A 14,330-nucleotide genomic window follows, 5' to 3' on the forward strand; every position below is an offset into this window, starting at 1 on the left:
GCAGTGAGGTTTGAGTACTTGCAACTCAGTTGAGTCAACATTACCTTCCATGGTCAGATACAGAATTTTAGAAGTAATTGTTATAAACACATGGAAGATATCACTCTAAGAGGAAAGGAAAAGGAAAGCAACATGTTTTGTATTGCTAAATAAATGTTGTGGTGGGCCAGGGGGCAAGTTTTGATTAATGTAAAGCTTCATTTCTTTTTGCAATGTATCCCCATCTGGTGTTTGTTGGAGCAGTGATATATCAGTTAGATTGAGGCGACAGTTACCAAAAGCCCTTTAGTTATGGAGATGTCAGATACAATTACACACTAGATAAGGAGTGAGTGCCTTTTTGATGGCAGATTTGTGCTCCTCAGACTAGTTAATTCAAAAAAGTCATGCATATCCCTGCCTGGCCTATTACAGACTTGAGAAATGCCTACAACTGTGAGAAAATGTTCCAGAAATACATTTCCTGCATAGTGACAACAAATTTTATAGATTTTTGCACCGCTAATGTGTTATATTGGTGCTGATTAAAATGGGGTGCGTTTTGGCAATATGTCTTGTTGCTTTTAATTTGCCAACTGTTTGAATATGAATTGTGATTCTATTATCCTTTTTACAACATTTACTGTCCACATTTAAATGTGTTTTTGAGCTTTTTCCCATGCCACTCTTGCCCATTTGTTTAATACCTTATGCTATCATTAAACACAAAGTGTGTATATAGTTAACCATTTTAGTGTTGTCAGGCAAGTCCTAAACATGGAAGGTGAATATTTCACCTGTTATTATTATTTTTAGATTTAGCAAACATCTCCTAGTGGGAGCTAATTAGTTTGAATTAATTATGTTTAATGAGACATTAAAGCATACATACCCTTTGTGCACTTTCATTGAAATTATTTTAATTAACACAGTGATCAGGCTACATTATGCAATTATGATCCTGTCATTTTTATATATTATTTTATATATTAAAATGTTAAATGTGAAAAAAGACAGATAAAAATAATTTAGTTAAATACACAAAGGCAAACCTAGCTATAGATATAATCAAGAAAAAAACCAAATCAAATGCTACTGGCATAGCCGGAATGGACATAGTCTTCTTAATCAAGCTAAACAATAGAAGACCAGTTCAGGATAATTATACAATAAAGGTAAGTCCTCTTCTCTCTCTATTTTTAGCTCACCAGCTGCAACACATCCATATTCATATCTATACTCAGTTGTTATTCTGAGGTTCAGTTACTCATAAAAATGCCAGAGAAAATATTTATTTTTAAAAATAAAAAACAAGCAAAGATGTCTTGGAGGGAGCTTATTATTTTAGCTTTGTTTAAATAGTGACACACTTCATTATAGTTTCAAGTTGAAACATTACAGCTCAAAGGGCTGAATTTAATTGAAGAAGGGTTCAATAATCAGCCTTATACAATGGCTTTATTGTTATAATGAATAGTAATGAATAATAATTATTATAATATTAATGAGTAATACTGATAATAATAATTAATCATTCTTAATTTGGCTTCGCCTCAGGCAATTTACTACCTCCACATCAGGCATTCAAAAAGTGTAACACCCAGCCACTTGGTCATTATCCATTGCATAATAGCAAGCGCCAGCTGAATTATACACTATGAAATGTTCAGTGTTAAATCTTGATAATGTTAAACATCCACTACTTTTTACACAGTAATGTTAATTCAACTTAGAGTTTATATGAGTCCCATATGGCCAGAGTGTTAAAGTTAAGTTAAGTTAAAGTTAATAATAATAATAATAATAATAATAATAATAATAATAGTAATAATTGTTGTTGTATTCCCGTAGCGGTATTAGTGGTTATGAAAGAAGAAGGGGAAAATTGCCTGGTCCACCAAGGGCATTAGCCTAGCAATGGGGATTATGATAGTAATTATAATGTTAATAGAACAGCTGCTTGATGTCCCAGATCTGTATTCAGAAGACCAACAGTGTATCTCAAGCCTGACTGACTTGTCAGCATTAAAAACCAGCATTACTGTTGCCTAGCAACAGGTGTGTATGAGTGTGTGTGTGTGTGTGTGTATGTGTGTGTGCGTGCGTGCTTGTGCGTGTGTGTGTGGCTGTGACATTTTTAGAACAATAGAGTTGAGGTTGACGTGTCTGCTCATCTGTCCTCCTCAGGAAAAGCTCTTATAGCTATGGCTTCTGTAGCTGTGCCTGCATTAGGTTAGGTTTCTACATGTCAGCCTCCTACTTCCTCCTCAGTTTCTTGTTTTTTTTTGGGAAGGAAAGATAAGCTGTATATTCAGAAAGAAATTGCCCTGATTTCCATTTTAAGGCATACAGGTGTCTTCAGAATAATAAAAACAGCACCACGCTGCAGTTTAAGGTCACAGTACCATACTGTTGAGACTGTTTGTGCTCTGAACTACAGTAGAGCACATGGCTTTGAGAGACCCATCATTCATTTATTTATTTGTTTACACGTTTAACCGGAGTCAACTTGCATTTATTCTTATTTTCATTCACTAATAAATTTGAATAATTCTGCCAGGATTCCCCTCTGGTGAAAATGGGGAGTCTGGCTCACCTGACAGCAGTCTGTCAGCGTGTGGCATCTCCAGCATGTCTGTGGTCTGCCTGCCCGTCCACTCTTAGACTCACCCTGAGGTGCTGTGAAGTCGGGCTCATACCTCATTAAGAGAAAGCGTGCTCATTAGGTCTGCACAGTTCAGTCATTTACGCTCCTGTATGGCTCATTTTCTCTCCACCCTCCTCAGCCATTTCCCACTATTCAGTTGCCCTCCTCTGTCACCCAGCTCTCAGTCTCCCTGTCCTCTTTTTTTGCTTTGTTTTGTCTTCTTCTTAATCACTGGTATGAGTTCATAGTAAAGATTGCCGGCATGGTATGCATCAGGGAAGTGTTGCAAAAGGCAAAAGAAAAACATCACACAACTTTTTTTTTTTACTGATAAATTGACAAATGTAAAGCTCAAATCACAAAAGAGTTACAATTACTGTAATACTATGAATGTTATCATAATGATAATAATATTAGTCATAGTATGTGTTTAATATGTTTTGTGTAATGGTTTACATTATTACAGCTCACATTGTTTCTTCTGTGAATCTACAGAATAGCAAGGTCTTAGTACTCGACTGGAATTGGGAATATTTTAGTGTCTGAAAGCGATAAAATCGTATGTGATAAAAATATTACATTTATTTCATAGAAAAGCCTGGAGAAACGGTTGGTATTTAATGCAGTGCTGGAGAAAATCCATGCCTCCCTCTCCAGCCATGCAGTAATAACATTACCTGTATTCTTGTCCAGTTTCATATTGTTTTGTCATCTTTTAAATGTGAATACACATGACATGCTGATATGGGAATAAGGAAGATAAAAAAATTTAAAGTACAATTCTCAAATCTGAAATGATGGCAAGAAAATGTGTGTTTACTGTATAATAGTTACATGACTGTAAAACTACAAAAGTGAACTAAAATTTTAATACAACTTCTAATAATATTGAATAAATAGTATCCCACTGGAAAATATATTCTTGATTTGTCCCAGGTAGGTGACAGGTAGATATATACTCTAAGAATAATAAGTCCAAAAAGAACTAAGGGTGCGTTCTAGGCACTCATACAGTAATCCAATGAGGAGAGCAGATATATACTCTGTTACCCTGTTGTATTTTGTAATCTACTGTTGTAAAAGGAATTTTAGAAAAATTAGCTGTATGTAATTAATTATTTTTGCGTCGCATTGTTGTATTTTCAGCATCTCATAGTATTAATGCAACTCGATCCCTCCCACTTCATGGCAGTGGGTTCATATTTCAGACAGCCAGATCTGCTCATGCCTGGAAGTCCTGCAGTCCAGGCTTGTGCTCACATTGATCAGTCACTATGAGCGCATAAGTGGGCACAGTGTACTATCTATTGAGTGCCGAGTAAACATCAGGTGTTATGATTTTGTCTTCCCAACAGGTATTGCACTTTCCACTTTGTTGTGTGATAATTTGGTTGACTGTAATAGTTTGTGTTTGTAAAGTGCGGTCCCAGGGCTGCTATTAGTACAGGGAAGCTCACAGCGGGATAATTTTAGTTTATTTTATTTTCTGCTCTGTTGTTTTTGTGTCTTGCCAGGACCCCATTGCCTCACTCACAGTAAAATGTCCAGTGTTAGTTGAACTCTAACAGTGTTAATTCAACTCTTGACAGATAACATTTGATCCCACTCTGGAATATGGGACTAAATTATCTATTAAGCGTTGAATTTGCACTGGACATTTTACTGTGCTCGTCTGTGTACAGTCACGTAGTCTTATCGATAATAACTGCCTGTTTAAAGTGTACACTGGAAAATTACTGTGCAGCCATGGCTGTTTGCCCCTTTATTTCCCTCTTGGTGAAATTTGGCGCCTGTCTGCTGAAACCCCTGATCTTGTGGTCTGTCTGATTTTATAAGAGGTCTGCTTAGGAGCTGGCTGTGGATATCAAGCTGTTTCATAATTTTCCTTGATTCCTATTTAGCGTCAAGTTGCAAAAGCTCTAAGGGGCTATCAACTGCCAGTGGAAAAGGGCCCTTTAATAAAAATGTGTCAGCCGAAAAGCTTATTTTCTGTGAGCTGTTTGTTTCTCTTAGAGCCACAGAAGAACTGAAAGACCTATGGAATAAGAAAGACACTGCGAAATACACAAGATAAAAATGCATGGAGAGAAACAAAATGCTGAATATTTTGAGTCGTGAAAACAGCAGAGGGACTGATCTAAACTTCACAAACGACTACCCCTACAAACAGTGACAGCATTACAAGTGAAAATATTTGGCTGGGTAGCTTAATCGTAACAATGTGCCTCTCTGTGTTATGGCGAGTGGTATCTAATCTTATTGGCCAGTAACAATATCAAGTGGCTCTGAAATTTTCTTGAGGTAGCGACACATGGTTCTCTAATTTATACATTTGTGTGGTATGTTAGCCATGACAATGCTAATTCACAATGCATATCAGGTTTGCTCACAGTTCACTTAATCTTAATGTGTACTAGTCCTTTTTCCTAATTACTGTATAACACCAAGCCATGATGTTCTGGCTTCATAAAACATTGCCCACTAATGCATGCAACTTGTATGAAAGTTCTAACAACAAAAACAGGACCAGACCAATCATACAGTATAGAATTTTAATAAACCAATGTGTTTCAATTTTTGATTCAATTTTCCTATTCTTCAGGAATGGTCTTCTTTGGCAAAGCACTTGGACTGGCTCTCACCAGTATGGCTGATACTTAACATTTTCACTCAAATAGACATAAAAGTACCTCCTTATCTAAAATGACTCTAAACTACTCTAGAATAATGAGCTATGATTATTCGGAGCATTGGAAGCTTTTGTTCATCTATCTGTTTATTTGTTTTCAGTCAGTGGTAAGCCAAATTAAAAGCCAAAACAACACAGCGGAGCTCTGTTGGACCAAGGCCAGTGATGAGGGAACTGTGGTAAACCCACGAGCAGCTTGTACGTGGCCGGTACTTGACTCACCTTGATGTGTTTGTCCCGTGGAATTTTCTGTGGGGGAGATGGTTTTGTGTCTTTTCATTATTAGCAAATCATAACAAGGGAGAGGGTAGAGAATGAACAATACCTCGAAAGTCGTATTTTGGCTGAGATTTGATGTTGGTGTCAGTGTGAACAGAACTGCTGTTGTGTCTTCTGCTGCAATTGCTCTTGTACTGCCCTGAGAGGTATCCAGTATTACCCTCCGTATCGCTGTACAAAAAGCTCTCCAGCGGCCACTTCCACAAATTCCGTTGCCTCTCACCATGGAAAGAGACAGATCATTGCCCTGCCCCACTATTGTGTTCCAGAACAATTTACAGAAGAGAGAGCTGGCTGATAACATTCAAACCTCAAACTGTGCTGTGTTATAGATGTCACACAGCCCTTAAATCACCACCCTCCCAGCAAGAATCAACATAAACGTAAAGCAAAATTAATATTGCAGCATATGCATGTTCTTAACTTTGTCTAGTTTGCGGGGGGGGGGGGGGAGGTTGAACAGTATTAAATAGACACATGCATGTATACACACACACACGCACACACACGCACACACACACAAGCACAGTCGCTCACACACGCTTGATCTTGGTTTTCAGTGCCGCATTGTGTGTGCTCACCCAGGGGAGGGCGGATCAATCACGTGGAATGGAGAGCTGATTTTCTGAAGACCTGAAAATGCAGACCTGGTGTTTTCTGGCCCCTCTCGAATTCCTCTGAGCTTGCAGTAGTAATTGCAGTGGTTTTGGGTTTGCCACAAAGAGCATGACTGTATATCTTCTCATTATCCGTAATGCTGAGGGCTTCCACCATGCGGTCCCTTTGAGAGAATAAGGGAGGGAGTGGGGGGAGGTATGGCTGTCTGTCTGTTTTTGTGTTTCTACTTTCCTAGCTTTCTTAACTCTCCTCTCCGCTTCACTTGTTCTGTCTATCACTCCTGTCTGTGTTCTCTGTCTGTACTGTATTTCTTTTTCTGTATGTCCCTGTTCTCTTCCCTCTCTTTCTGCACCTGTTTGTCTTTCTTCCTGCCTGTCTGTCTTGCGGCAGCTTCACCCAGCTCTTGCTGGGAGTGTGTACTGTAGACTGTGTAGACTGCGTGTGCAGGAGGCAGGATCTCTCTCCATGATTTCATTGTCAGTGATGGATATGGTCCTGGAGTGATGCAGGAGTGGACAGCAGCCAAGGCCACAATAACATTTTTACCTTCATCTAAACATGAATTTAGGTCTAGTGGGTATGTGTATGAACACGTATGTTTATGTTTGATGGAGTGTGTGCGTGTGTGCGTACGTGTGTACGTGTACGTGCGTGCGTGTGTGTGTTTCAGTTTGAGAGCATGCTTACAGTGGATGTGTGTATCTGCACTATTATGTAGCAAGGTTATTGTAAATGAAAACTGAAGCTAAAACTAAACCTAGCCATGAAAAAACAAATTTGTGAACCGAGTCAGCAATAAGAAACACACCTGCCCAAGAAACTAAAACTAAAGTGCAAAAATAATTTTTGCCTCTGCAACTAAATAAAATTTAATTATTCACTCATTTTAGTTTTTATACAAAATATGAAGAAAGGCAAATGCCCTGCCTTTTAAGGGAAGGTATTTGTGGCCGCTAACATATATGGCAATATGCTACCTCGGGCATTATCCTCACTTTTAATTGTAGATCTTTTGAGTTTCAACAGAAGAGTGATCAAACTTTTCTTGCTATCATGGCAGAGGCCCATCCACTGAAGGCCAGTGACAGTGAAAGAGACAGAACAGTCTGTATATATACTGTAAAACTATATTTCAGTGTCATATGAGTCAATTTCCAATTGATGTTTTCAGTCTTGGCTAAGGCAAAAGTTTTCACTGAAGTAGCATTGAGTTAAAGGGCATCATGGCTGTTGTTTCACTGTATTCAGGAATTCAGCAGAACATGACACAAGGACCCTCTGCCATAGCTGTGCTGGAAAACTGCCGGATGAACAAGCAAGATCACATTTCCGTAGAGGACAATGCAGATGCATTCTGCCTTCAAGGTCTGACCTTGGGCCAGTTTTTAAAAAAATGATATGGTTTCTGTTAGAGTGAGGTAGGGCTAACTGATCCTGGATTAGTTCCTGAGGGTGAAAATACTGTTATTTATTTACAGTAAACATACTTTCCTTACCTGAATAAATTATTGCCTGAAAGAAGGACATCTTCCAGTAATGGTTCACCTATTTTCTCAGTAGAAAAATACTCTACCAGCGAAATGACTCTGTGCATAACATCTTCATAACACTGCAATGAAATTTTGGAAACATGGCAGTTTGCTGCAATATTTCAGTAATGTTGTTTTGTTGTTTTTGGCAGTTTGGTTCTGGCCCCATGTGTATGTCATATGGAACTATTAAATTTGAAAGAATTTTCCTCTCATTTGTTTCCCAAATTTGGACTACCCATTCACAACTGCAGTTCTGTTGCCCTGCTACTGCTGCAACTTCCATCAAGCCAGGATTAGAATGTGCATCCCGTATAATGTGTGGACAAATGTGAAGTCAGTCGATTGCTTTTACACAACTAATGCACCAAAGAACTACAACTGGCACAGCAGCTGTACACAGACTGTAGATGGCTGATTGGCCACACACAAGTAACCTTTTATGTATTTTATTTAACCAGGAACACACCATTGAGATTAGCAGCTCTTTTTCAAGGGGTGGCTGACATATGCATACAATTACATTGACATCATCACAATGACAGGACACATAAAAGGTGATAAAATTACAGCTCAGCAATGTAGCTGCATACACTGGCCAATTAGATTAAAAGCAGATACACTCTGCAGTTATAATATGCTTACCTAAAAATGTTAAATTTGAGAATGGTATTAACGTTAATGCTCTCCAGATCATTCGAGCTTTTGGGCGCAAAGAACTTAAAAGCTGCTTTCCCATGTTCTGTACTCGATCAGGGGATATTAAGATCCAGAAAATGGAGGTGATAGCTGCTCATCATGCTCCTTTGCTTAAAAGGCAGCTCCAGCAAACAGGCAGCTTTCCTGTATTGGTTTTTATAAATGAACAGATGCCAGTGTATAAACCTACATAGCTTTGGTGAAATAAATCCAGACCATTCATAAAGATGACAGGCGGTGCATCAGTGATTTGGCATTTGTTATGAAACAATGCACTATGTTACACTCTGTTCAAGGCCTGAAATGAAATAGAAGCAGCATGCATGCAAAGTGTGTCACCTTAGTCTATAATAGGTAAAAATGTAGATGAAGAGAGCCTTCTCTTAGTTCAGAATATAAAACAATATTAATATTAAAATAGAAGCTCAGCATTATTTTCAACCTCAAATATTCAATATGTATTTTAAAACCAGAAACCTAAATACTTTGAACATTACACTCATAACAATACTTTTGCCATCTAATGTGACAGTTTGGATATAAATTAGAGTATGGAACCCAATAAACAACATACATTTAGTTTCGGGAGAATTAAGGGCCTGGTGTAGCCCATTGAGAGTAACCTGAATAGAAGCAAAAGGAGAAGCAAACAGACGCAAAAGCTTTAGGTGAAGTAAGGCTAGGGTTAGCGAGGGGGCAGAACATAAAAATAGCATCATTTTGCATCTAAATGAATTTCCGAGTAAGGAACTACCAAGCCTATATTATTTATAGAAATAGCTTATAGCTTTTGAAGTGGAGAGTACCTGTTTTTCTTGGGGGATGCTGTTGCCATTTGTCTCAGGTGACTCCCAGCTATATTAGCACTGGCTTAATGAAGACCATGAATCGTGCATATTTAACTACGCATATGAACCACTTAGGAGCCCTTCATTCGGGATTTTATATTTCGCTTGAAATATTCAGAACTACATAATATCCGAAGTTTTTTGCATTAATATATCAGGGTCATTGGGCACCAAATATGTGAAAATGTATGTCATTTTCTTTTTCTTAAACGTAGTGTTTAAATTATGAGCGGGCCATTGCTATTCACATTTGATGGGTTAGGAATATAATTCATAACCCATCAAATTTCTGGAATATAATATTACATTTCTCTCCACTTACAGGTTTTATGCACCTGTTACTGCATATTCTGGAACAGAGAGGGGTTACAGAGTTCCTTCTTTAACTAAAGGTGGGAAGGAGAATATCAGCCTTCAAAGTGGTTCTATTAGTAATTCACATAATGTGTTCTCTGGCAAATTACTTGCTCTGATGATGGTTGTACTATCAAAAAAGTAAAAAAAAAAAAGGTGGATTATTTCTGTACCTATCATGCCAAGGTTTTTTGTGGTCCTTTAGGAGCTGGGAAGCCATTTGTGGTCTTGATTAATTCATCCATTTACTCTTGCGGCTAAAGCTGCAGAATGAACAAATTTCATGTCTGACTGTAAATCAGCCACAATAGTGCCCATATACTGTCATTTATACTTCTTATAGCACCATTACACAGAAGACCACCATCAAATGGTAGGTTTAAAAAAAAAAAAAAAAAACTTTTGTTACTATGGCAATGTCTGTTTCTATGGAAAATTGTTGCTATGGGCAGTTAATTAACCCTTTCAAAATTCTCCTTCACCGAAGCTGGAGCCATAGAAACCGGTGTCAGATAACCACCTTAAATTAGGACTGGACAGACTCACGTAACTTAAGAGCAGAGTCAAATTACGCTGTCTGCCCAGAGAGCAACAGATACCTCTGTAAGCATCCATAAGAGCAATTATTTTTTTTCATTTAAAAGAGTGCAATTCATAGATGATAAAGTTATTGTAGTTCTGAAGCGGCTGTGGTGTGTGGAGCAACCACATGGCAACAATTATTAAATTCACAGGAATTAGTAGTAATATAAATTCCAGGTCAGTATTAGCATATTTTCTGCTTGTAAGCATGTCATAGCATGCCCCATTTACTTTTTATCTCCCCCCCTCCCTCTACTTTCAAGTGCTGATCTTTCAGGCTTGCTGCCATGATGATAATCACATGGTGTACTCTTTGAATTTGATAGGTTGAGAAAGCCAAAAGTGATATTATTACTACCCCCTGGACAAATAAATAATAGTAATTCATTGTATCATGTTAATTTGCTGCAGGTCTATATGTAAGTATAGAAATGAGTAAACTAAAGGCATCTCAGAGTGATGTTCCCGTCTCAGAGTGGGGCGCAGTGTGAGCTCCACCTCTTGCATCTGATGAAACTTCATGTATATGGGGGGTATGGCAGCAGCCCACCAAAACAGCAGCTTTGGCTACACTGCTTTGATCTCACTGAATTTAAGCCTCATTTTCTCAGAAAGCCATAATTCCTCTGATATGGGGTGAACAGTGAGCAGGTGGATTTTGAAGCAGTTACTGTAGAAGGGAAAATTTTATCAGGCCCTCTTTGACTTGATTGAGTATCTATTTCCAGTCCAACTGTTGGTTTTTTCAGCACTGTTCTCTGCAGTCCTAATGTAGGAGATTGATCTGTCAGCTTTTGTGTGTTATTTTTGGAGTCGCAATTTTTAGAGCTTCGAAGGTCACCAAATGCGGCTCATTTCAGAACTTACAAATCAAGTTAATTCTGTGAGCTCATGGTGTTCCCCGTCAGGAGGAATCAGAACAGATCTGACAGATTTATTTGATTGCTGGCTGTCAGGACTTTTAACCGGAAGAGATATTCAGAGCAGCTTTAGTAACTTAACTACAGTATATACTTAAAAGCTTGTATCGTGATATGGCAGTCTTATAAATTCTTCCTAAGTTCAGATACTACAGATCTGACTGAAACAAATAATTATTTTTAAATTCAAACCTACTTTGTGTTTAAACAATTCTTCTTTTCAAAAGCATAGGCAGTAGTTACCCACACCGCACACACATCTTAGACTGCCAACATGTTCAAATATCATACCTATTCATACCCCCGAGCCAGACGGCCATGCACTTACGCCCCATCTCAGGCACGCAGAATTGTATGCTGATTATTTGAGGCGAGAGCATCTTGCTCCTGCCTGTGCATCATACCGCATGATTTCTGCTTTCTGAAATTTCTTCCATTTCCCTTGCAGAACTATTTAAGTAGATTTATGTGTTCCAGACTTGGAAAGTCCACATTCACAATGAATTTGTATGTTGCACTTCTACCTTTTGGCAAAATTAAATGAATACAAGACAGATGATAGTATTAAGGATTTTTGGAGATGAGGCCGTTTGGAATAGTGAGATGAGTTCTATGCTGGACAGATGAGTAAATGTGAAAAGACACACAGAACAGTGTGTTAGGGTTCGGGCAAATTCAGACAAATAAGCTGGTTCTCATTCTGGCAGGAGCGCTCTCCTTGCATTAGACGTTACTGGCCCTGGGTCATCTACCCAGCCCCTCCAGTCTTCCTCCAAGTCCAACCGTGACATGCTATTAGCGAGCTGACAGCCAGCATCCCAGCTCTGTTTCACATAAAGCCAATTTATGCTAGGGCCCGTGTAAGAACCTACACACCATCCTGTTCACAATGTCAACACTGTGATGTTGAAATGGAGTCGACAGAATATGAAAAGACAATACTCCCCTCTTTGACCATTATTTACAATTGTGCATTTAGTAGATGATCTTTTCCAGTGATGCTTATGAAATTGCTGTCCATTTTGCCATTTAACCCAGACTCATCCCTTCACAGACACAGCCTTGTCTGTTCTGGTCATATGCAGAAGGAAATTGTGAGTGGGATGTTTGAGGTGTTTTCCTCCAGGTTTTGAGTAAAATGAACTGCAGCATCTGAAAGGTATAATGTAATATTCCATGCAACGTTCACTATTTGCTCTGCTGACGCAGATTAATGCCGTAATGTCTGTCACCATGGAGTGCATTAAGGTGTAAACACACATGGTAATTCACAGTCGTTGAATGTGTGTTAGTAATATATTCCAGTAACAGACACTTCTTTCATAAACAGACGATCATTATCTTGTTTGTTAACTGCAGCAAATATGAAACAGATTGCCTTGAGAATTCATGGTGAAACAGACAGAGACACAAACACATAAATGTGAAAGCCTGTGTAATTATTCAAGCTGCCAGCATCAAATGGCTGTCACACAACACTGATGTCTGTCAATAGAATCTGACTCTGAATATGTATCTGAGCAATAAGAAGCTGCCAGAAGCATTATTTCACATTTAATTGTGGTGTTGTTATGTTATTTGCAAGGCTATCAATTGCCAAAAAGTCATCATTTATGTTGCATTTATGTACAGTCCTCATCACCATAAAGGCTGTTTTCATGGAGCAAACATCACATACAGGTGAATATATATATATATATATATATATATATATTTTTTTTTTTTTTTTTAGTCTTAAACTTAAATATTGTGGTTGCATTTTCTGTCATGGATTGACATGTGACATGGATTGTGTGGTGAAATTTGATGTTCTTCCATTATTTGAATTCTCTAGTCTTACCCGCCCAGGTAATATGATGGGATTCAACCAAAATTGTGATGGTTGGTATGTGCTGATCCCATTAAGCACCACTTAATCACGGCTTATTACCATGATATGTATTCAACTGGGTATTGAGACAACTCTGGAATGATAACATGCACGGATAGTCCTTGTCACTTCTGTGTTAATGGCTTGTACATCATGCCTGACTCCTATACCAAGTGCACAGCAAATATAGGGAAGAGCAGTGTTGGTCTTTCTTGCTTTAAAACATATTGATTTTGTGATTTCTGAAACTGACAAGCAGAAGAAAGGAAGATGCGCTTGTTAGAGCCCCGAGGAGAAGAGCCTGATTGGCTGTTTTGTCATGCTGCGAAAAAATAGAATTGAAGAGACCATTTCACTTACTCCTTAAATAAATGCAGACATTGAACTTTCTGCAGATGATGTTTTTAAAATGCATAATCTTTGATATTTTGAGGGCCAGAGATGTAGCTACAGCTGCGCTATTTAGGAATTCTAAAATCCCCAAAGCTAGTGTCATGTGCGCTCGTGTGCATTACTGCTGCCTGTGTTACCCAGCTTTCCCAAGGGTGAGCAAAAAGAACTGGTGACTTCACCAGCTACTGTATATTATCACTCTACTCTCACTTAAGCCCTGGCAATGTGTTCACGGTTCCTTCCCATGATGCTTTGCTCCATACATCTTTCACCCGGCAGAAAAGCTGTTATGTAATCAGTAGATGTTATATAATGATATTTTAACCAGGTGGTTCTTGCATAATTGTTGATGGTATTTACCTGCCGATGGAAAGTCTTTGAGGTATTAAGAAACCATTTGGTCTCTACCCAAACTTTTGGAGGAAATTTCCCAGTATTTTCCCAGCACGGTTTCCAACGCTGGCTCTATGGCAGGACACCTTTATACACGGTACACATAAACGACTTACCATGCAGTGCCCAACCTGACATGAAAAATTCATGTCAAATTCTTAGTGCTTCTAGCAACCACATGGTTTATTTTAAAAGTTGCTATAAATATTCTTCCATGCTTACGTCAGGTGTGATGCAAATTTTACAGGGGCGTTAATTCAGTTCTTATGTATCCATCACACACTACATCACATCTAGTAACACTGTGCTCCTACTCAGCTGAAGTGTGGTTCAGATTTCTCTGGATGAATCTTGTCCTATCTTTCCTGAGTTCTGGGCACCTACTTTGCCCTTGGGCTCCATACCGCATACATACCGGGATCCACGCATGCATCCACCAAGCTGCTTATTCCACTCTGTGGCAAGCAGTGGCGTATGAAGGAGCCCTTCCACCAGTAGCTACAGAGATTACCAACGCACAGCTGCACATG

The 14,330-nt window shown here is 38.6% G+C and overlaps 1 protein-coding gene across 1 annotated transcript in view; it reads left to right on the forward strand.

The window, feature by feature from the left end:
* klhdc8b (kelch domain containing 8B) overlaps positions 1–14,330 on the forward strand; it is a 65,893-nt gene that overhangs the window by 14,284 nt on the left and 37,279 nt on the right. The window lies entirely within an intron of this gene.

The sequence above is a fragment of the Anguilla rostrata genome, chromosome 11 (assembly GCF_018555375.3).
Source record: "Anguilla rostrata isolate EN2019 chromosome 11, ASM1855537v3, whole genome shotgun sequence".
In the NCBI taxonomy this organism is placed as follows: domain Eukaryota; kingdom Metazoa; phylum Chordata; class Actinopteri; order Anguilliformes; family Anguillidae; genus Anguilla; species Anguilla rostrata.